General features: G+C 36.9%; 1 protein-coding gene across 10 annotated transcripts in view; it reads right to left on the bottom strand.

Annotated features, from left to right (window-relative positions):
* Positions 1-21,824, bottom strand: part of AKAP6 (A-kinase anchoring protein 6) — a 591,089-nt gene that overhangs the window by 382,100 nt on the left and 187,165 nt on the right. Inside the window, exon 1 of one of the 10 annotated variants that reach the window (XM_019832912.3) lies at positions 7,215-7,636. The exons of the other annotated variants lie outside the window; for them this stretch is intronic. The gene's annotated coding sequence lies outside the window, so the exon portion shown is untranslated. Of the gene's footprint in view, positions 1-7,214; positions 7,637-21,824 lie in introns of those variants that run through there. 10 annotated transcript variants of the gene reach the window in all.

The following is a 21,824-nucleotide window of genomic DNA, read 5'->3' as shown; positions in this document are numbered from 1 at the left end:
TAATGACAAGAGGGTAATGCATCCCTGAGGATGTGGAAGCTCTGCAGTTGAAACCTTCTCAGTCTCAGATTCCACCCTATCTATTTCCTCCTTTGGCCGGTTCTGATTTGTATTATTTTGCTATAATAAAATTATAAGCACAAGTATAGTGTTTTTCTGAGTTCTGTGAGTTGATCTATAAAATTATCAAATCTGAAGGAGTCTGTGAGGATCCCTAAATTTATAATCAGCTGCTTTAAGGTGAGGATATCCCTGGAGACCCTTGAATTTGCAGCTGTTGTCAGAAGTCTTGGGCTCACTTGACAGCCTTGGAGGACTGTGCCCTTAACCTTGAGTGTGGCCTAACTCTGGGTAAAGGGGCAATAGCACATTGAGATTTATTTTGTTTGAAAAATGTTTTAAAAGAAGTTATAACCCTAAATCTTTCCTTATTCTGTGTTGCTGGGTGGTTGCTCTCACACCCAATGCTGTCAGAAGACTGGAGGTTTCTTCTCCAGAAAAGATCAATCAAAATGTCTCTGGATTTGGGGACACTGGACACAGTTGAAGAAAGAACTACCTTGAAAATGAGGGAGTTAACATAACATTCTGAGTGTTGAGAACCCCCCTTCCCGCCAGTCTTCTCTCCCAACTTGATTCTCCAAAGTCTCTACCCTGTAGTCAAAAGACTAGAGATCCCTTTTCCAAGAGGTCTGATCAGTCCAAGAAGACAAGATATAAAACTAGCACATCCATATCACCCTACAGTGACATCCACAGTCAATAGGTCTGTCCACATATTCAGAGCATTCATTCAGCATTTTAGTCTCCCACTCCTAAATATGATCAGGCACTCAAGAATTAGCACAGATTTAGGGAAAGCTCTAATATGGGTAATAGGCCTGAAGTAAGCAAACAAACAACCTCAACCTGTAGGAAACAGGTTCTGCACAGAGAAGATGATTTTGTTGAAAATGAAATATTATCAGAGATAAGATTTTGTATCCATAAAAAAGAAGAGAATGTTATTTTTAAAAGATATTTTTGGAACAAAAAAGAACTTTGGAAAAATAAAAACATGATAGCAAAAAGGGAAATCTCAATACAATGGGTGAAAATAAACTTGAGAAAATCTCACAGAAAGTAAAGCAAAAAAAAAAAAAAAAGACAAATTAGGAAAGAAAAGGTAAGATAATTAGCCACCAATCTAGGAGGCCCAACATTTGGAGAACAGGAGTTCCTGAAGGCAAAAGTAAAGAGAAAAGAAAAAAAATCATCAATGAAATTTTGAAGAAATAGAAGGACATAAGTTTCTAGATTAAAAAGACCCACATAGTGTATAAAAATAGACAAACACTAAGGCACTTTATTTGGAATCTCAGAATATCAGGGAAAATGAAATTTAGGTTAGAGGTATAGACATATACAAAGAATCATAACTTAGATTGCTTTGGATTTCTCAAAAGCAGCTATGATATTATGACTTATAATAAGAAGCATATTTTTGGTCTATGTCATCATTTCTAGCAGAGAGTTCCTAAGACTTGGAATTTCCTAAGCACAAAGCAAGGAAAGTATCTTTTGTTATAGTAGTTGGTCTTTTGTCCTTGGTTCCTGAAATAGCACCAAAACCAAAAAGGTAAAGACTGTCCTTACTATTCACAACCAGTCCCTTTCAGCCACACCTGAGTTTATGTTAATGAGGTGACTTTTGGAAAGCCCTTAAGGAAGGTGCTGCTTACCAGAGTAACCAACCATGATTAAAGCATTCAAACTTTCAGTCCCACCCTTCAATCTCAGGGAAGAAGAAAAGCGCTGGAAGCTGCATGAATCATCAATGATCAGTATTTAATCAGTCATGCCTATGTAATGAAGCCTCCATAAAAACCCCCCAAAATGGTTCAGAGAACCTCCAGATCAGTGAACAAAAACACATCCATGAGGACAGAAGCTCTTGTGCTCAGGATCTTTCTGGACCTTGCCCTATTTATCTCTTCATCTGGCTGTTCATTCATATGCTTTAATATCCTTTCTATCAAACTGGTAATCTAGTAAGTAAATTGTTTTCCTGCATTCTGTGACTGGCTCTAGGAAATTAATCAAACCTGAGAAGGGGGTGGTAGGAACCTGAGGACGGGTTTGAGTTATAACTAGTCAGATACACAGGTAACAACCTGAACTTAAGATTGACATTTAAAGGGGGTGGAGGGAGGGAGACAGTCTTGAGGAACTGAGTCCTTAACCTGTGGGTTCTGACACTATCTTCAGGTAGATAATGTCAGAATTGAGTTAAAATATAGGATACCCAGCTGTTATCATAGAATTGCTTGGTGTGGTAAAAACCACCACACAGTTAGTGACCACAAGTACCAGAAGTAGAGTACTGAAAATAGAGGAGACACACAAGAGTGTGTTTTTCTATAGCAGCTACATTGTAAACAACATTTTCCTTAAGAAGGAAAAGGAATTGAAGCATAGAGGGGCACCAGGCTGACTCAGTCAATAGAATATTTGACTCTTGATCTCGGAGTCATGAGTTCAAACCCCAAGTTGGGTGTAGAGCTTACTTAAAAAAAAAAAAGTTAAGAAATATAGCATAGAATTGTATACCAAAAATAATACAGATTGATAAACAGTAAAATGTAAGGATAAAATAAAGATATTTTCAGATATTTAAGTTCACAAAAACCAACTTCCCACATACTTTTATCAAAAGATATCAGTCTCTCTAGACACTCTACCAAAACAAAGGAAACCAAGAAAGAGGAAGCCATGGGAATCAGAACCCAGGAGACCTAGCATTCCAGGTTTATGAAGAAAGGAAATCTCAGGATGGCAGCTGTGTACCAGACAAGGAAGCATCCAGTCCAGAATGGAACACGTCAGAAGACTCTCAGAAAGACTGCTTCAAACAGGTGACATTGAGAGAAAACCTGATGTAAATTAATATACTTAGAAGAGACTTACTCAACTGGTAGAGAATTGGGGGTTGAAATAGAAATAAACATAGAAAACTAAGCAAACAATAATTAGAAATTCCAGAAAAGATTAAAGAGTGTACAAAAATAAATCAGGAATCATATTACTCTATGTGGTTTAGTTAAAAGAAATTACATTTACCTAATCTTAATAATATAAACACTAAATGTTGACATAATCCAAGTCACAACATAATTTTACAGGATGAATGAGAGAGCAGGAATTGTGAGTGGGCTCACACATATGCATGTGCACCCTTATGAAAGGGTGACAGAGAGATGGGATGGGGGCAAGCTAAATAAATTCTCATCTTTCATAATAAGAAGTCAACAGATAAAGACAAGAGAAAAGTCACATTTGTATGGAACCACAAAAATAGCCAAAGCAATCTGAAAAAAAGAAAAATAAAACTGGCAGTATCACAATCTCAAATTTCAAAATATACTATAAAGCTGTAGTAATCAGAACAGCATGGTTCTGGCACAGAAACACACAGAATAGAGAGTCCAGAAATAAACCCACACTTGTAATGTCAGTTAATCTACAACAAAAGAGGCAAGAAAATACATGGGGAAAAGACAATCTCCTCAACAAATGGTGTTGGGAAAACTAGACAGCTACATGCAAAACAATGAAATTAGACCACTTTCTTACACCATACATAATAATAAACCCAAAATGGATTAAAAACATAATGTGAGACCTAAAACCATTTAATTTCTAGAAAAAAACATAGGCAGTAATTTCTTTGACATCAACCATAGAAACATTTTTCTAGATATGTCTTCACTGGAAGCAAAACAAAAAGCAAAAATAAACTAGGAGGGCTACACCAAAATAAAAAGATTTGTACATTAAAGGAAACCATCGACAAGCAAAAGTTGACATAATGAATGGAAGAATATATCTGCAAATTATATATATGATAAGGAGGTAATATCCAAAAAATATTAAGAACATACAACTCAACACCAAGAAAACAAATAATCAAATTAAAAAATGGGCAGAGGACGTGAATAGACATTTTTGCAATGAAGACATACAGATGGCCAATAAACACATGAAAAGATGCTCAACATCACTAATCATCAAGGAAATGCAAATTAAAAACACAATGAGATTATCATCTCACACCTGTTAGAATGGCTAAAGTCAAAAGCACAAGAAATAACATGTGTGGATGAGGACGTGGAGAAAAAGGAACCCTTGTGCACTGTTGATGGGAATGCAAACTGGCATAGCCACTGTGGGGAAACATTATGGAGGTTCCTCAAAAAATTAAAAATAGAATTATCATGTGTTTCAGTAATTCCACTACTGGGTAGTTACCCAAAGAAGACAAAAACATTAATTCATAAAGATATAAGCACCCCCCATGTTCATTACAGCATTATTTACAATAGCCAAGATATGGAAGCAACCCCAGTGTCCACAATAGATGAATGGATAAAGAAGTGGTGCATGTGTGTCTATATGTATGGAATGGACTATTACTCAGCCATAAAAAAGAATAAGATCTTGCCATTTGCAAAAAACATAGATGAACCTAGAGGGTATAATGCTATGTGAAATAAGTCAGTCAGAGAAAGACAAATACAATATGTGGAATTTAAGAAACAAAACACATGAACAAACAAAGAAAAAAAGAGACAAACAAAAAAGCAGCTTCTTAAATATAGAGAACAAACTGGTGGTCTGCCAAAGGGAAGGTAAGTGGGAGGATGGGTGAAATAGATAAAAGGGATTAAGAGTATACTTATCTTGATGAGCAGTGAGAAAGGTATAGAACTGTTGAACAGCAATTCAATACATTGCACACTGAAACTAACATAACACTGTATGTTAAGTATACCTGAATTTTAAAAAGAAAGAAAATAGGAAGTAGTCATACAATTCTATTGTCTCAACACAGAGGTTGGTACCAAAAAAATCAGTTAAAAGATGAAAAGTCTATGAGGTGCCTGGCTGGCTTAGAGAGTTAAACGACTGACTCTTGATCTCAGGTCATGATCTCTCAAGCCCCACAATAGGCTCTGTGCTGACAGTGTGGAACCTGCTTGGGATTCTCTCTCCCTCTTTCTCTGCACCTCCCCCCACTCATGTTCGCTGTCTCTCTCTCTCTCTCTCTCAAAAATAAACAAACATTTTTTAAAGAAAAGATGAAAAGTGGTAGAACTTTTCCTCCCGTTCTCCTTGGGAGAACAGGACATGGCAAAGAAGAGCATATATTTGACTCTTAACTATTTGTATGCAAACATAAAACTTAAAAATATCTAGATTAAGCAGTGCCTGGAGGGTTCAGTTGGTTGAGGGTCTGATTCCTGATTTCGACTCAGGTCATGATCCCAGGATTGTGGGACGCAGCCCCTCCTCCCCACCTTCCTGTCGGAGCGTGAGCCTGCTTAGGATTCCCTCTCTCCCTCTTCCCTCTCCCCCAGTTGCACTGTCTCTAAAAAATTTAATATATATAGATAGATTAAAAAACAAGAGGTTTTTTTATTAAAATTTTTTTTAACATTTATTCAATTTTTTGAGAGACAGAGTGCAACTGGGAGAGGGGCAGAGAGAGAGAGAGGACACAGAATCCAAAGCAGGCTCCAGGCTCTGAACTGACAGCACAGAGTCCAATGCGGGGCTAGAACTTACCAACCGTGAGATCATGACCTGTGCCGAAGTTGGACGCTTAACCAACTGAGCCAGCCAGGCACCCCTAAAAGAGTTTCTTAATTGCCAGACAGGGTTTTAATACTCTCAGGTACACTGAGTATTTCTAAATAGGGGTCACTAATTCCCAAACTTATGTGAATATGAAAATTATTAGTGTTTGATTTTTGGTAGAGAATGTTACAAGATTGGATGTGGCACTTGGTTAAAATACTAAGTTTAAAATTGTACCTACCCACCTCCTAAAACACCGTGGTTTTTAAAACAAAGTGCTTACTGTGACTCAGTTCAATAATAAGGTTGTATTTATTTCACTCAAACAATCTCTTTAAGAAAGAGCTGCTTCCTATAAACTAAATCTGATTTCATGATAAAAGCCACAGGTGATTAAGTGATCAAGTTAAAGGTGAAATTATTTTATTATTTGTTTCACAAAGAGATACATGCTTTAGCAAACAACTTTCATTTTTGAGGACAATGAATCAGAGTGAAATACCAAATAAGGAATTTAAGCCAAATCTTTCAAGTAATATTACATTCGTTTTTGCTGTTCATGCTGCAACATGAGAACACATCAAATAACTACCCATACTGCTGTTCTTCCATAAACAGAAGGCATTTTACGGGTGATGAACTCTCATAAAAGACCAGGATTTTCAAAAGCATTATTTCCTATTCACTATTATTTCCTTCCCACCCTAGCCTCCCAGACACGCAAAAATGATTTTTTTTAAAGATTCTGATGTCAGATTAAAAAAATATCAATGGGCAATGGCAAAGGCTTTTAATATCCAAAGATCTGATGTGATCAAAGATCTTTCTCTGAATATTCTTTATTAAAGAAGGAATAATTAAGTCTGCTTTTCAAAGAAACAATTTTAGCCAAGTAGAATCTGTTTTTTTAAATATATTACAATGGTTTTGTTTCATATGCATCACATTCATTAAATACTGTCAAACATTTCTGCCCAACCAGCCATCTAAATTGAAGGTGAGTGTCTGATAAAATATGACTTGTTGTCATATGAATCAGTGTTTTGAAAAATAACTCCTGGAACAAACAAAAGTTATATATCACAGACCTTCAAAGAAAAACAAAATACATATTTTCTAGTGAAAAGTATAGAGACAGTATAAGTTCATAAATATTTTTGGGCTGTGTATTCTGGTATACAATAAAAGGCTGAGGCATGGACCAGCTTAAGCATAAATTCACCTTCATTGAATTTTTATCTTTTTCTTAATAAATTATTTATTCCCTTGCTTAGTGAAATAAATAGCAATATAGAAAATGTTAAGTAAGGGCTAATTACTTAAAAGCCTCTAAAAAGAACTCAGCAGATACTACGTCAATTCTAGAAAATTAGTTATAAACTGAATATTACTAGATGCTTTGCCAGATTTTCCTTTCAGCAAACACAGAAAAAAAACTTTTTTAAAAATTTTTTCTGTACTCCTCTAAATCACAGAAGTACAAAGGGGAAAATGCTGAACAGTGTAACAGACAAACCCATATTCTCTCTCCTCTGCCATGAGAGTGTAAAGCCTAAGCTGAAAGCTAAACCCTCCAGCCATTTGATTTTATCACTCACCATGAACCAAGTCCAGCGGTGGCTGGCGGGGAAGAAAAGGAGCAGCAGGTTCCCAGAGAGGTCATCATTTCCGAGCCTTTCACTTCTTGCCCTACTTAGGTAAGTCTTCGATAAGCTCTATCATCCAGGCACATGAGCACCTGGCTTTCATCCAAGAGGGATTCAAATGCTTGAAAGCTGACTGTCTCCTAAGCTTTTTATTCTTATTTTTCATATCTTTCTTTGTTAGCAATAGTTAAAACCGATGTGACACTCAGAAACAGCTGGCCCTTCTCCAATAGGCTCTAGAAATCATCCATTTATAATTTTTCAGTTACTGAAAAACAATCATATCATACATCACATGACACAGCTACTTTTGGTCTTACTTAGTCATTTGAAGCCAAATACAAATGCATCTCAGACAGATTCTGCTTGTCATAGCTTCTATTCACTGTGGCCTTTGCCACGATCCTGTCATTGTTAATAGTTCTGTATGACTCAACCACTGATTTAGATATCCAAGGTCCTTTGAATGAGTTTCTTGAGTAAGAAATATCACTTATGCCTGAAAACGAATAATCCAGAATATTTTATTAACATGCAGCTGACTCAATTTTTAAAATAAGAGCATTTGGAATGGCCCTTTAATTAAGCTGGAGTCTATAAAGTGAGAGTTTTGTTTACTTCATTTTTTTAACATAATGTAAAAACAGAAACAGTTGACAGAATATGGTTTTCCTCTTCCACCACAATGTGCAAAATAAGATGCAAATGTAAAAGAAAACAGATTTAGACATATTTATAAGGAGGTAGAAGAATATATCAGCCTGACAGTTTTATGTACACTAGAGTTTGAGAAAAAAAAATGTATTTAATGAGCATCTCACTTTGTTTGACACTTTCCTGGGTAGCCTGGAAACCAAGTTCAGTCAACACTTGCTAACAACCCACCCTCCAGAAACTTCAGGCCCAGGAAACGAAGGTCTAGCAGCTTCTATGTGTACTTAATTCTCAGTTAAACTGTAAGGATGAAGAGGTTGTAGAAATTTGATCATGAACATAAAGAATAAGCCTCTGTACTTTTTTTTTCCATTTTTTCTTTGTTTCCCCAGCCCTACTGAGATACAATTGACATGTGACATTGTGTATGCTTAAGGTGTACAAACTGATTTGATACACATATATATTATAAAATGATTACCGCAATAAGGTTAGCTGGCATATCCATCAGCTTGTATAATTACAGTTTTTAGTATGTGGTGAGAACATTTAAGATTTATTCTCTTAGCAACTTTAAAACGTATAATAAAGTATATTGTTAACTATAGTCACTATGCTGTACATTAGCTCCCCAAAGCTTATTCATCTTATAACTGGAAGTTTGTACCTTTTGACCAACATCTCCTCATTTCCCTACGCTTAGCCCCTACTAACCACCATTCTACTTCATTTCTAGAGTTTGGCTTTATTTTAAATTCCATATATGAATGATATCATATGGTAATTGTCTTTCTCTGCCTGACTCATTTCACTTCACCTGCAAGACCCATCCATGTTGTCACAAGTGGCAGAATTGCATTCCTTTTTATGGATGCATTATATACATATCACATTTTCTTTAGCCATTCATCTGCTGATGAACACTTAGGGTTTTTTTTTTTCCATGTTGTGGCTATTGTGAATAATGCTGCAACAAACATGGGGCTTCAGATAGATCTTCAAGATAGTGATTTCATTTCTTTTGGATATATATCCAGAAGTGGGACTGCTGGATCATATGGCGGTTCTATCTTTAATTTGCTTTTTAATTCTTTATTTTTTTTGTTTAAGTAATCTCTACACCCAACATGGGGCTTGAGCTCACAACCCTGAGATCAAGAGTCATGTGTTCCTCTGACTGAGCCAGTCAGGCACCCCTATTTTTAATTTTCTGAGAAACCTTCATACTGTTTTCTATAGCGGCTGCACCAATGTACATTCCCACCAGCAATACACAAGTGTTCCTTTCCTCCACATCCTTGTCAACACTTACTATTTCTTGTATTTTTGAGAATAGTCATTCTAACAGATGTGAGGTGATATCATGGTTTTGATTTGCATTTCCCTGCTGATTCGTTATTTTGAGCACATTTTCATACATGTATTGGCCATGTGCATATCTTCTTTGGAAAAAATGTATACTCAAGTCCTCTACCCATTTTTAATTGTGTTGTTTGTTTGCTTGCTGCTCTGTTTTATGAGTTCCTTACATATTTTGAATGCTAACTCATTATTTGATACATAGTTTGCAAATATTTTCTCCCATACCATACCTGGCAAAGACTATCTTTTCCCCATTGAATATTCTTACCTTCCTGGTCAAATATTAGTTGACTATATACACATGGTTTTATTTCTGATCTCTCTATTCTATTACATTCCACATGGTCTCTGTCTGTTTTTATGTCAGTATCATGTTGTTTATATTACTATTATTTTGTAGTATAGTTTGAAATCAGGAAATGTAATGCCTCTAGCTTTTTTCTTCTTTCTCATGATAGCTTTAGCTATTCAGAGTCTCTTCTGGTTCCATACAGATTTCAGAAGATTTTTTTTTCTATTTTTGTGAAAAATGCCATTGGAATTTTGGTAAAAATAACATGAAATCTATAGAGGTCTTTGGACATTTTAACAATATTAATTCTTCCAATCCACAAACCCAAGATATCTTTCCATTTATTCATGTCTTCTTCAATTTCTTCCATCAATATCTTCTAGTTTTCAGTGTATAGCTCTTTCATCTCCTTTGTTAAATTTATTCCTAAGTATTTTATCATTTTGGATGCTTTTATAAATGATGGAATTTTTTAAGTTTCTCTTTCAAATATTTTTTTGCTAGCATTTAGAAATGCAACTGACACCTGTGTAGCTCAGTTGGTTGAATACCCAGCTCTTGATCTCAGTTCAAGTCTTGATCTCAGAGTCATGAGTGTAAGCCCTGCATTGGGCTCCGTGCTGAGCATAAAGCCTACTTGAAAGAAAGAAAGAAAGAAAGAAAGAAAGAAAGAAAGAAAGAAAGAAAGAAAGAAAGAAAGAAAGAAAGAAAGAAAGAAAGAAAGAAAGAAAGAAAGAAAAGCAATAAAGCAGGAAAGAAAAAAAGAAAAAAGAAAGAAAATTTACTGATTTTTTATGTTGATTTTGTATCCTGCAACTTTACTGAATTCATATATTAGTTCTAACAATTTTTGGGTGGGGTCTTTAGGATTTTCTCTATATAAGATCATGTCATCTGCAAACAGAGATGATTTCACTTTTTCTTTTCTGATTTGGATGCCTTTTGTGTCTTTTCTTGCCTAACTATTTTGACTGGCACTTCCAGTACTATGTTGAATAGGAATGGTGAGAGTAGACACACTTGTCTTGTTCCTGATGTTAGAAAAAAAGCTTTCAGCCTTTTACCATTGAATATGATGTTAGCTGTGGGTTTGCCATATATGACTGCTAAGGTATGTTCTTCTACACCCAATGTGAGAGCTTTTAATCATGATAGGATATTGAATTTTGTCAAATGCTTTTTCTGTATACGTTGAGAGGATCATATGATTTTTATTTTTTATTCTATTTATGTGTAATATCACATTTACTGATTTGTGTATGTTGAACCATCCTTGCATCCCAAAAATAAATCCCACTTGATCATAGTGTATGATCCTGAATTTGGTTTGCTAATATTTTGTTGAGGACTTTTGCATCTATATTCATTAAGGATATTGGTCTGTAGTTTTCTTATAATGTCCTTATCTGGCATTGGTGTCAGGGTAATGCCGGCCTCAAAAATGAATTTGGAAGTGTTCCCTCCTCTTCATTTTTTTTTTTTTTTGGAAGCATTTAATGACTCATGTTAATTCTTCTTTAAATGTTTAGTAGAATTCATCACTGAAGCTATCTGGTCCTGCGGTTTTATTTGTTGAAAAGTTTTTGATTCGTGCTTCAATCGCCTAAGTCATTATTGGTCTCCTCAGATTTTCTATTTCTCCCTGATTCAGTCTTGGTAGGTTATATATTTCTAGGAATTTATCCATTTCTTCTAGCTTATCCATTTCATTGGCATAATAGTTTCATAGTAGCCTCTTATGATACTTTGTATTGCTGTAGTAGTAGTTGTAATCTCTCAGTTAGTCTAGCCAAAGGTTTGCCAATTATTTTACCTTTTTAAAAACCAACTTTTATTGATTTTTTTCTATTGTCTTTCTAGTCTCTATTTCATTTATTTCTGCTGTAATCTTTATTTTTCCCTTTCTTCTGCTAATTTGGAGCTTAGTTTGTTCTTCTTTCCCTAATTCCTTGAGGTATAAAGTTAAGCTTTTTTTTTTTTTTTGAGAGCTTTCTTTTTTCTTAATGTGGTCATTTATCACTATAAACTTCCCTCTTAGAACTACTTTGCTGTATCCCATACATTTTAGTATATTGTGTTTTCATTTTCATTAGTCTCAGCACACTTTCTGATTTTCTTTTTGATTTCTGCTTTGATCCATTGGGTGTTCAGGAATGTTGTTTAATTTCCCCATATTCAGATTTACTCCTATTTTTATACCGTTGTAGTTGGAAAAGATACTAGATATAATTTTGATCTTCTCAAATTTGTTAAAGCTTGGTTTGCAGCCCATCATGTCATCCATCCTGGAGAATGTTCTGCATGCATTTGAGAAGAATATGTATTCTAGTGACATTTTATAGAATGTTCTATATACATATCTGTCAAGCTCATTTAGTCCAGACTGTTATTCAGGTCTGCCGTTTCCTTATTAATTTTCTGTCTAGATGTACTATACAATGTTGGGAGTGGAGTATTGAAGTCCCCTACTATTACTGTATTGCTATCTATTTCTCCCTTCAGTTCTGTTAACACTTTAAATATTTAGGCATTCCAGGGACCTAAGCTGGTTAAGCATTCAACTTCGGTTCAGGCCATGATCTTGTGGTTCATTAGTTCAAGCCCCGCATTGTGCTCTGTGCTGAGCCTGGAGCCTACTTCAGATTCTGTCTCCTTCTCTCTCTGCCCCTCCCCTGCTTGCTTGCTCTCTCTCTCCAAAAAATAAATAAACATTTAAAAAATTTTAATATTTGGTCATCCAATGTTGGGAACATATATCTTTACAACTATTATATCTTTGTGATGAATTGACTCCTTTATCACTATAAGTGACAGTCTCTCATCACAGATTTTGACTAAAAGTCTATATTATCTGATATAAGTATAGACACTCTTGCTGTCCTTTGGCTACTGTTTGCATGGAATATCTTCTTCTATTTCTTCACTTTCAACCTACATGTGTCCCTAAAGCTAAAGTGAGTCTCCTGCAGGCAGCATATTGCTGGATCTTATTTCTTTGTCCATTCAGCCACTTTGTGCCTTTTGATTGGCAAATTTAGTGTATTTATACATAATTACTAGTAGGTAATCACTAATTACTATTGTGATTTATTATTTCCTGACTGTTTTTTTAGTTCCTTTGTTTCATCTTACTGTCTTCCTTTATGATTTTTTTTTTGTAGTGGTATGCTTTTATTTCCTTTTTCTTTGTCTTTTGTGCAACTATTAAGGGTTTTTTTCTCTTGTGGTTACCATGAGGTTATATAAAGCATCTTATAAATATAACAGTCTTTTAAGCTGATAACTATCCTCCTTCAACCTTGTTAAAAAACTATATTTTTATTTCTCCCACCACATTTTATGCTATTGATGTCACACTTTACATCTTTTTATATTGTGTATCCATTAGCAAATTATTTTATCTATAGGATTTTTGGGGGTTGTTTTGTTTTACTTTGTTTTGTCTGAGGGAGTAGGTGTTTGTTTTTTTTAAGTAGGTTTCATGCCTAGCATGGAGCCCAACAAAGGGCCTGAACTCATGACCCTGAGATCAAGACCTGAGCTAAGATCAAGAGTCAGAGCCAACCAGGTGCCCCTATACCTATTCTTAATGTTATTATTTTTTAGCTTTTATTCTAGAGATAAAAGTGGCTTACCCACCACCATCACATTATTTGAGAATCCTAAATTTGACTATATATTTACCTTTACCAGTGAATTTTGTGTTTTCATATTGTTATTTAGGGTCTTCTCATTTCAACTTGAAGTACTCCCTTCAGCATTTCTTGTGAGGTAGGTCTAGTGGTGATGAACTCCTTTAGTTTTTGTTTGGGAATGTTCTTCTCTCTCCTTCATTTCTGAAGGACAGTTTTGCCTTTAAGGCATAAAGGTACAGTTTTCTTGGTTGATATATATATATATATATATATACATATATATATATATATATATATATTTTTTTTTCCACAGATTGAATATATCATCCCACTGCCTCCTGGCCCCTCAGGTTTCTGCAGAGAAATCCACTGACATCCTTTTGTGGTTTTCCTTGCATGGACAAGTCATTTTCTGCTTGCTGCTTTCAAAATTCTCTCCATGCTTTGACTTTTAACATTTGATTATGATGTGTCTCAGAGTAATCTTTGGGTTGATCTTGCCTGGGGTCCTTTGAGCTTCCTATAACTGAATGTCCATATCTCTTCCAGGATTTGTGGAATTTTCAGCTATTATTTCTTTCTATAATATTTTTTCTCCTTTCTCTCTCTTCCCTTTCTGGGACTCCCATGATATGATGTTCATTTGCTTGATGGTGTCCTTAGCTCATGTAGGCTATCTTCACTCTTTCTCATTTTTTTCTCTTTTTGTTCTTCTTACTGGCTAATTTTAAAAGATCTGTCTTTGAGGAGTGCCTGGGTGGCTCAGTCGGTTAGCATCCTACTCAGTTTCAGCTCAGATCATAATGTCACAGTTTGGTTAGTTTGAGCCCCATGTTGGGCCCTGTGCTGTTGGTGTGGAGCCTGCTTGGGATTTTCCCTCCCTCTCTCTCTGCTCCTCCTCCACTCACGCTGTCTCTGTCTCTATCAAATAAATACATACATACATACATACATACATACATACATACATACTTAAAAAAAAAAGTAAAGATCTGTCAAGGTCACTGATTCTTTCTTCAGCATGACCAAGTCTGTTGTTGAAGCTCTCTCTTAAATTTTTCAGTTCTATCATTGTATCTTCAGCTCCAGGATTTCTGTTTGGTTCTTTTTTATGGTGTCTATTTCTTCATTAAACTCATTTTGTTTATGCATTGGTTTTCTGATTTAATTTATCTGTCTATCTACAATCTCTTGCATTTAATTCAGTTTCCTTAAGATATTTTTTTTTAAATTATTTTCAGGCAAACTGTAGATATTTCTTTTGGGGTTAGTTGCTGAAGCTTTATTAGCTTCCTTTGGTGGTGTCAAATTTGCATGATTCTTTATTATCCATATAGTCCCACACTGATGCATTTGCATTTGAAAGAGCCAACATCTTTTCTAGTCATTACAGACTGGTTTCAGCAGGAAAAGACCTTCTCCTATTTGCTCCTTGGATTGATGGGATTGCCTCCAGAATCACAGTTGCACTGGGTTGGAGCTTGTTATAAAGCTGTGACTGGGTATGCAGCAAGATCCATGGTTGTCAGGCTTGTTACCAGGGTCTCAGGTACTGTGCCTGGTCCCTGAGTAGATGGGACTACCTCTAGTAACTTCTTCAGTAAAGTGGTGTCAGGACAAGTATCCACTTCAAGGTTCACAGCTCTATCCTCAGACAGGGGGCCTATTCCCATGTCTGTGGCAGGTGTGGCTCCTGCCAGGACCCTGGGAAGACTACTTCTTGGTTCCTGGATGAGTCCCTGGGTGGACAGGACCAGCTCTGGACCACGGCTGAGATTCAATCCACAAGGCTGTTTTAGGTTCCACAGCTAAGATTGAGGTCTGCCCCTTCCTCCAGAGGCACAAATAGGTGTGTCTCCCATCAGGTCCCTGAGTAGGCTGGATTGGTCCCTGACAATAACTAGAGGGCTGGAGCCAAGTGTAGCATCTTTTCAGGATCTGAGGTGTAGACATGAGGATGTTCCACCTGTCCCTGTGCCAGCTGGACTACTCATAGCCTGTACCTGGGAGGGCCTAGAACAAAGTTTAAGGCCCTTTCAGGATACCCGAAAGTGTACAAAAGTATCTGTTGCCCTGTCTCTGTGCCACCAGAACTACTGACATACTGAGTGTGTGAGGGGCTGAAATACAGGGTCCTTTCAGGATCTCCCAGGGCACAGATAGAAATGTCTCCCTCTGGGACCCTGGCCCCCAGACTGCTGGAAGACTGACAGTCTATGGCTGTGAGGAAGCTGGAGCCATGTATAGGGCCCTTTTATGGTCTTTGGGGATACAGACAGGAGTTTCTCCTTTCTGGTCCCTGTTACAACAGGACTGTCACAGATTGTGGCCAGCAAGGGGCTAATGCCTAGTATAGGGCCCTTTTAGGATATCCAGGGCCAAGATGGGAATATCTCCTGCTGGGCCAAGTCTCTTTACTTTTAAACCAAGTTTATCAGTCTATATTACAACAAAGGAAAATATCTGGCTGTCACCTCACAGGGTTCTTACAACCTTCTACATTTACATTTATATATTAAACCACACACACACACACACACACACACACACACACACACACACACTTAAATATAACTAGGTTTATATTATAAAATGATCTCAGTGTTCAGGCAAACACAAGTAAAACAATGTACTTTTACTACAAAATTTAAAATATTTATCTTTATGAGGGCAAAACATTTTAAAATAAATCTTGGGTTCAAACTATGAAGAAGTCACTTGAATTAAATAACACTGTTTTTATTATTCAAAAAGTAGTCAAAAGTCTTAAAATAACAAAGGTAATTCTTAAATAGGTATTGAGTATTTGCTCATTTAATGGACTGGGATAGGCACACACACACAAACATCATTAACCTAAAAATCTTAGGAAATTCATGGGCATTACATACAATGACACTGTAGGATGACATCATCCAATGGCTAACAGAGGGTCTTCTATACCTGTACATCATATTATACCCCCAAAAGAATTCATCATCATACAGATTTAACCTCTTCTTCTTGTCTTTGACTTTTTCTAGTATCACTGGTTATTTGTGTGTCTATGAAATATTTAAGGAGAAAAATATCCAAAATCTCAGTCTTAGATTATAATTGGATCAATCACTTCTATTTAAAACTCTCCTTGATCTTAGCCAAAAGGCCAAGAAGCAATCCTCTATTCAAAACTGAACAGGGGGGAGGAATTTAAAAAATATGTGAAATAATTACTTCTGCTTCAAACTAAATATGCTTCCAAATTTAGTTATCTGGGCAAAGGCAAGTTTTACTCAGTAAATAGATTAATCTGGTAATTTGTTCAAGGTTATTTTCTACCTAAGGCAAGACTAAATTAGAGATCTGAACTGCCCAGAACTTTTACTGTGGTCATACTCTCTTTGTAACTTGGCTGTAAGGTGAAAGGGCTTCAAATTTTTCCTCAATGCACTGTCATCTTAATAAACAATGCTTTGAAAATAAGTATAAAAATATATCAATAGATTCATTCAGCTACAAAATTTTACAAGGTGAGCTCTGACAGCCAGCAGAACAAAATGTTGAGCAGAAGACATGGAAATTCTACATGAACATCCAGATAGCAGCCAAAACATCATTTCCCAAAATGTGGCTCACATAATACTGGTAAGAAGAGGTTTGGAGGTTGAACAATTTGGGGAACACCGTTTACACATTTCTCCTATGGGAGGATATGCAGCGCACATTTGCTCCTAGGAGTCTTCAGGAAGAAACTTCTTAATTTTGTTTAATTTATTATTTTCCAAATATTTTTCTTCATTAACAGTGCTCCTTTGGGGAACACTATGGGGAACGTTGCTCTAGAAAACTCCAAGTATCACTTGTATACAAAAAGAGTATGAATTCCAGACTTCATGTAGTCAAAAGCAAGAAATCTTCCTATCCTTCCTCCCAGCCCTTTGTCTTCAACAGTCTCTGCTCCTATGTGCCCCAGCTGACCCAAACTCAATCAATCAGTATTAAAAGGAGAAAAAACTGAAAGCCATGCTTAGCTTCGTATTTTATTTACTTTTTCATCTCAACCCTGAATCTCTCATTTTGCTTTTGATAAGCTTATGTCCCTCTTTCAATATGTTCCTAGTTTCACACTGGAACCCTTCATCTGGCATTCTAGATTCTGGCTAGGTAAACCTCTGATTAACTTCTGACACTGGCATCTCCTGTGCTCAGAGTCTATATTTTCCCTTTGATCCTCTACATTGGGCTCATCCTTCTGCCTGGGACAAAACATTAAAGGCAAACCCCAAAATGTGAGAATGAGAATGTGCTCCATAGAGAAGTAGAAATCCAACACTGTTTCTTGCAGCTTGGATTTAACCATCAGTCAATGAAGAAAAAATGTGAAGAGCTTTTTTCCTCAAGTCATGGTGCCAAGAGCTGTGGTTGAATGCAGCAGAAAGCACAGTGACAGGGCACTTCACTGAGTTATTGCCAAATGTCCCTAAGGTGTGTGTTGGGGGGGGGGGGGATAGCAATGTCACTCCTGGTTGAGAACCTATGCCTTGCTCACAGTTAATATGCCTCTCCCACATACTCAGGACTTCAAATCAGCTTCTTAGATATTAAATAAAATTATGTATGGGTAAATATAGAGACACTTGTAATTTATGCTTGAATTAATTAGCTATTTAGGAAGCATAGTATGGTCTAGTTCTTCTCAACTAAAATTAGCTTTTTTCTTTATAAGATCTAAACCTTAAACAAAACTTCCTAAAAAACACCATCAAAGGGCGCCTGGGTGGCTCAGTTGGGTTAGGGTCCAACTTCGGCTCAGGTCATGATCTCATGATTCGTGAGTTTGAGCCCCACGTTGGGCTCTGTGCTGATGGCTCAGAGCCTGGAGCCTGCTTCAGATTCTGTGTCTCCCTCCCTCTCTGCCCCTCCCCTGCTCATGCTCTGTCTCTCTCTCTCTCTCTCTGTCAAAAATAAATAAACATTTAAAAAATTAAAAAAAAAACACCATCAAAAGTTAAAAGTATCCCAAAAGAATTGAAAAATAAAAAAAAATTTATTAACATTGTCTACCTATGAGAAATGAATTAGGTTTCACTTTACTTCATAAAATCCTAGTTTTCTCTTTCTCACTCAAGGAACATTATTCATCATCATCACCTTTTAAAAATCTCATCATACATGATCAAGACAGGTAAGTAAGTCAGGTAGATTCTCATGAGGACACCTCTGAAGTTCTGGTCCTCTTGTAAGAGCTGAGCATCTAACATCAGGTTGAACATGTGGAATTTTATTACCTTTCACATTATTTACTATTTTTTTAATTAAAAAAAATTAATGTTTATTTTTGAGAGAGAGAGAGAGAGAGACAGAGCATGAGTGGGGGAGGGGAGAGAGAGAGGGAGACACAAAATCCAAAGCAGACTCCAGGCTCTCAGCTGTCAGCACAGAGCCCAATGTGGGGCTCAAACCCATGAACTGTGAGATCATGCCGTGAGCCGAAGTCATATGCTTAACCAAGCCCCCTACTGGTTTTAATGTCAGTTTCAAATCAGAAAAAGAAGAAAACCTTTGTTATTAAGCTATGTCAATATGTGAAGTACATTTTGCATATAAGAAAAATGTTTTTATGAGAACCATACAATTTCAGAGTAGAAAGGAACCTCAAGAGTCATTTGTCAACCTCCCATCCCAGGAAAAATAACTACTTCAAAGTTCCTGCTACATGTCAAGGATATAGAGCTGCTATTTATTGAAGAAGATGGTTCAACTATGAATCAATTACAAAGCTATTCAAATGTGCTTTTATAACTTCGACCCATTGGTCTAGCCTTTAAAGAAAAAAAATATTTTTCTAATTCATCAGTTTCAGTTCAAGAGTTCTGGGCTCCTCCTTTATCCATGTAATTTTGCATCCCCCCCAAATTTTTCTGAACCTCAGCAAAATCAAGAAATAAGGGAGCAAAATAAGCTTCTTAAGCCACCTGACTGAGCATCCATGCCACCAAACCCCTTTGTACCTTCCTAACTCCTTTCAAACACACCCAAAGTCATCTCAGTAGTTAGCATTTTCAAAAGGGAAGGGAATCTTTGTACAAGATGGCGGCTTATCTGAACTAATCGTGATTGATTATATAAACTAATTATCCCACACATGCAGCTTCTCACTAGGATCATCCTCTCTGCGGACATGAACTTACACCCTTCGTCAATATCCACCAAGCAGTGATCCTTATTCCTACTCCAAGGTCATGAGAGTAAAGGCACAAAATTCATATTCCTCCCCTACATATACCTACTTGGAGATACTTTTTTAAACTACAGCAGAATATGATTAATAGTGCTAATTATTAAAAGAAGCTAAAATGAAGTCATACTTAATTTACCTGTATTCTTAGGGAAAACTGCAGCAGATGCCCTAGATCTCATTCTTATTTAGAAACACTCCTTGTCCATTCAAATGAAAATCAAATGAGGTCATAACACTTAAAACCATCACCAAAATCTGTTACTCTGAACACTGAAAACTTTAGTATAAATATTGTTGCTAATGTGAGATCTTTTCTTTTCTTGTAATCACTCTTAAGTTTTTATCCCAATTCAATTATTTCAAAGTTAATTTACAACTGATACAATAACTACTTTTACAAGACAATGCAACATTTGAAGACTTACTAAAATTTTTATTGTACCCTTCAATAGACTTTTGTTCTTTCCCCTTCCTTCCCCATTCATTTCCACTTGAATAATCCTGGCTCCCAGCCAGCCAGTCTTGGAGAAAATCCTTGCTTCCCCTCCCACTCCCCATCCCTAACCAGGGTGTGCCAAATGCTAATTTTTATTCATGCTGTGGCAGTTCCTTTCTTCTGAGAAGCTTTTCCACCTCCTTGGCGTTACATTTTGGGGGAGTTTCAAGGCCAATGATTTGTGCATGTAATACAGGATCCTGACACTATTCAGAGGGAGCCTACTCTTCTGGCACTTTTCGGCACATCGTCAGGAGGTAAATATAGTCTGCAGTCCAGCAAGGAACTCTTTGTGGGACCTTGGGGTGTTTCTGGTGCCTCAGCAATTAACAGGCATTAAAACCAAATATTTTACCCAGATTTATCCTACCCACCATTATGGAAGCCTCATTTCCCACAAGTTGGTATCTCCCAATCCATAATCCTAGGGGATTTTGTTTGTTTTTGTGTATTTATAGAGATTGGCTACAAGAGTGTGTTCAGTGCCATTGCTCTGAGGTTACTCGATACCAGCTGTTAGAGTCTTTAAGTCTAAAATTATGGGTTTCCTAAAAGACACTAAGACGTGAAATGAGAATGTGAGAGATCATAAAGTAGAGAAACTGAGATCATCTCAAACTACCACACCAACATACAGTGACTAGTCCGTTTTTGTTGCTCTACAAAGGTGCACACACCTCTGTACAGGTCAGCCTCCCCAGGTGCTTCTTCAGGCCTGGCCAGGTGGGCTCTGCCACTGCCCTCTCCCTCAATGTGGAGGCTGAGGCTCTTCTCTGTGTCTCTATGGGGATCTCCTTAGACATAGCTGAGTGGGTGAACTGATGCTGCCCAGACCCAAAAACAGTGGGGACTGAACCATTTTTCTAATTCTCTGAACATAAACTTGGCAGGAGGTTCTTTGGGTTACCAAGCAACTGAACATCTGACATGAAGCCTTTAACAACTTTTTCCATAGATTACTAAAAGTTCCCAGAACAAATTCATGTCTGGTCCAGTGAAGAAGGAAACAGAGGTAGCCAAGATGTGGGGTGGGGAGAAGGCCAAGAGAGCAAAAACAGCCAGCATATCTTGAAGACATGGGGAAGCAGAAGGAAGAGGAAGGTAGATAAATGGGAGGCACTTGGGTGTATGCAAACTCCCCAAAAAAGAGAATACACATATAGAATACAAATTATCCCAGAACAGCATTTCCTAAAAGCTCTAGGAAGCAGTCTTGCAGCTAGAGAAGAGCTCCTAAAGTGTTCGTTTGTTATATAGAATTGTGTTCTATTTTCTTATAATCACTCTACTCAGCCGCTCATGTTGAGTACATAGCTGTCACAAAATCTGTAATCGGAGGCTAATGTTCCCAACAACCTCATGCAGACAAACAAGGGGTAGAAAAACAGGGATGTAAGAGCTCACCACTCCTGGCTTAGAGAACTCTCAATTCATAATTCATTGTCCTCAGCAAGATGCCTTGCTGCTGTCCCTCTGGATCCACTCCCTACCCTGCTCTGTGCCCCTGGTGTAGGCAATAAGAGGAGAACTGTTTGCGGATAATTTGAAAACAATAATGAACCAACCAAAATTCACTCTGTTTTTATTAACACTACAGCTAAATTCTGAAACAAAGAATTGCTACAGTTTTAATAATGTGTATATAGGCCTCCAACTCTGTCTGTTTTACTTTTAATTAACATTATGTTCTACATGGAAGTTAATTCAGAAAGCTTCCAGTTATACTGTCAGCCCTGACCCACAGAGACCCAACTACAGGCATTCCTTTCCAGACTAAGTTCTAAGGGTCCAAAATCATCAGAGCTTGCTGTAGAAGCATTTCTTGCCTCCAGCCCTTAGAGTACTTCACATCCCTTGTTTAAATAGTATATGGTATTAGAAACAGTGATTATCAAGAAGAACC

Source organism: Felis catus, chromosome B3 (genome assembly GCF_018350175.1).
Source record: "Felis catus isolate Fca126 chromosome B3, F.catus_Fca126_mat1.0, whole genome shotgun sequence".
Lineage (NCBI taxonomy): Eukaryota > Metazoa > Chordata > Mammalia > Carnivora > Felidae > Felis > Felis catus.
This window is presented reverse-complemented; position numbering and strand designations above follow the sequence as displayed.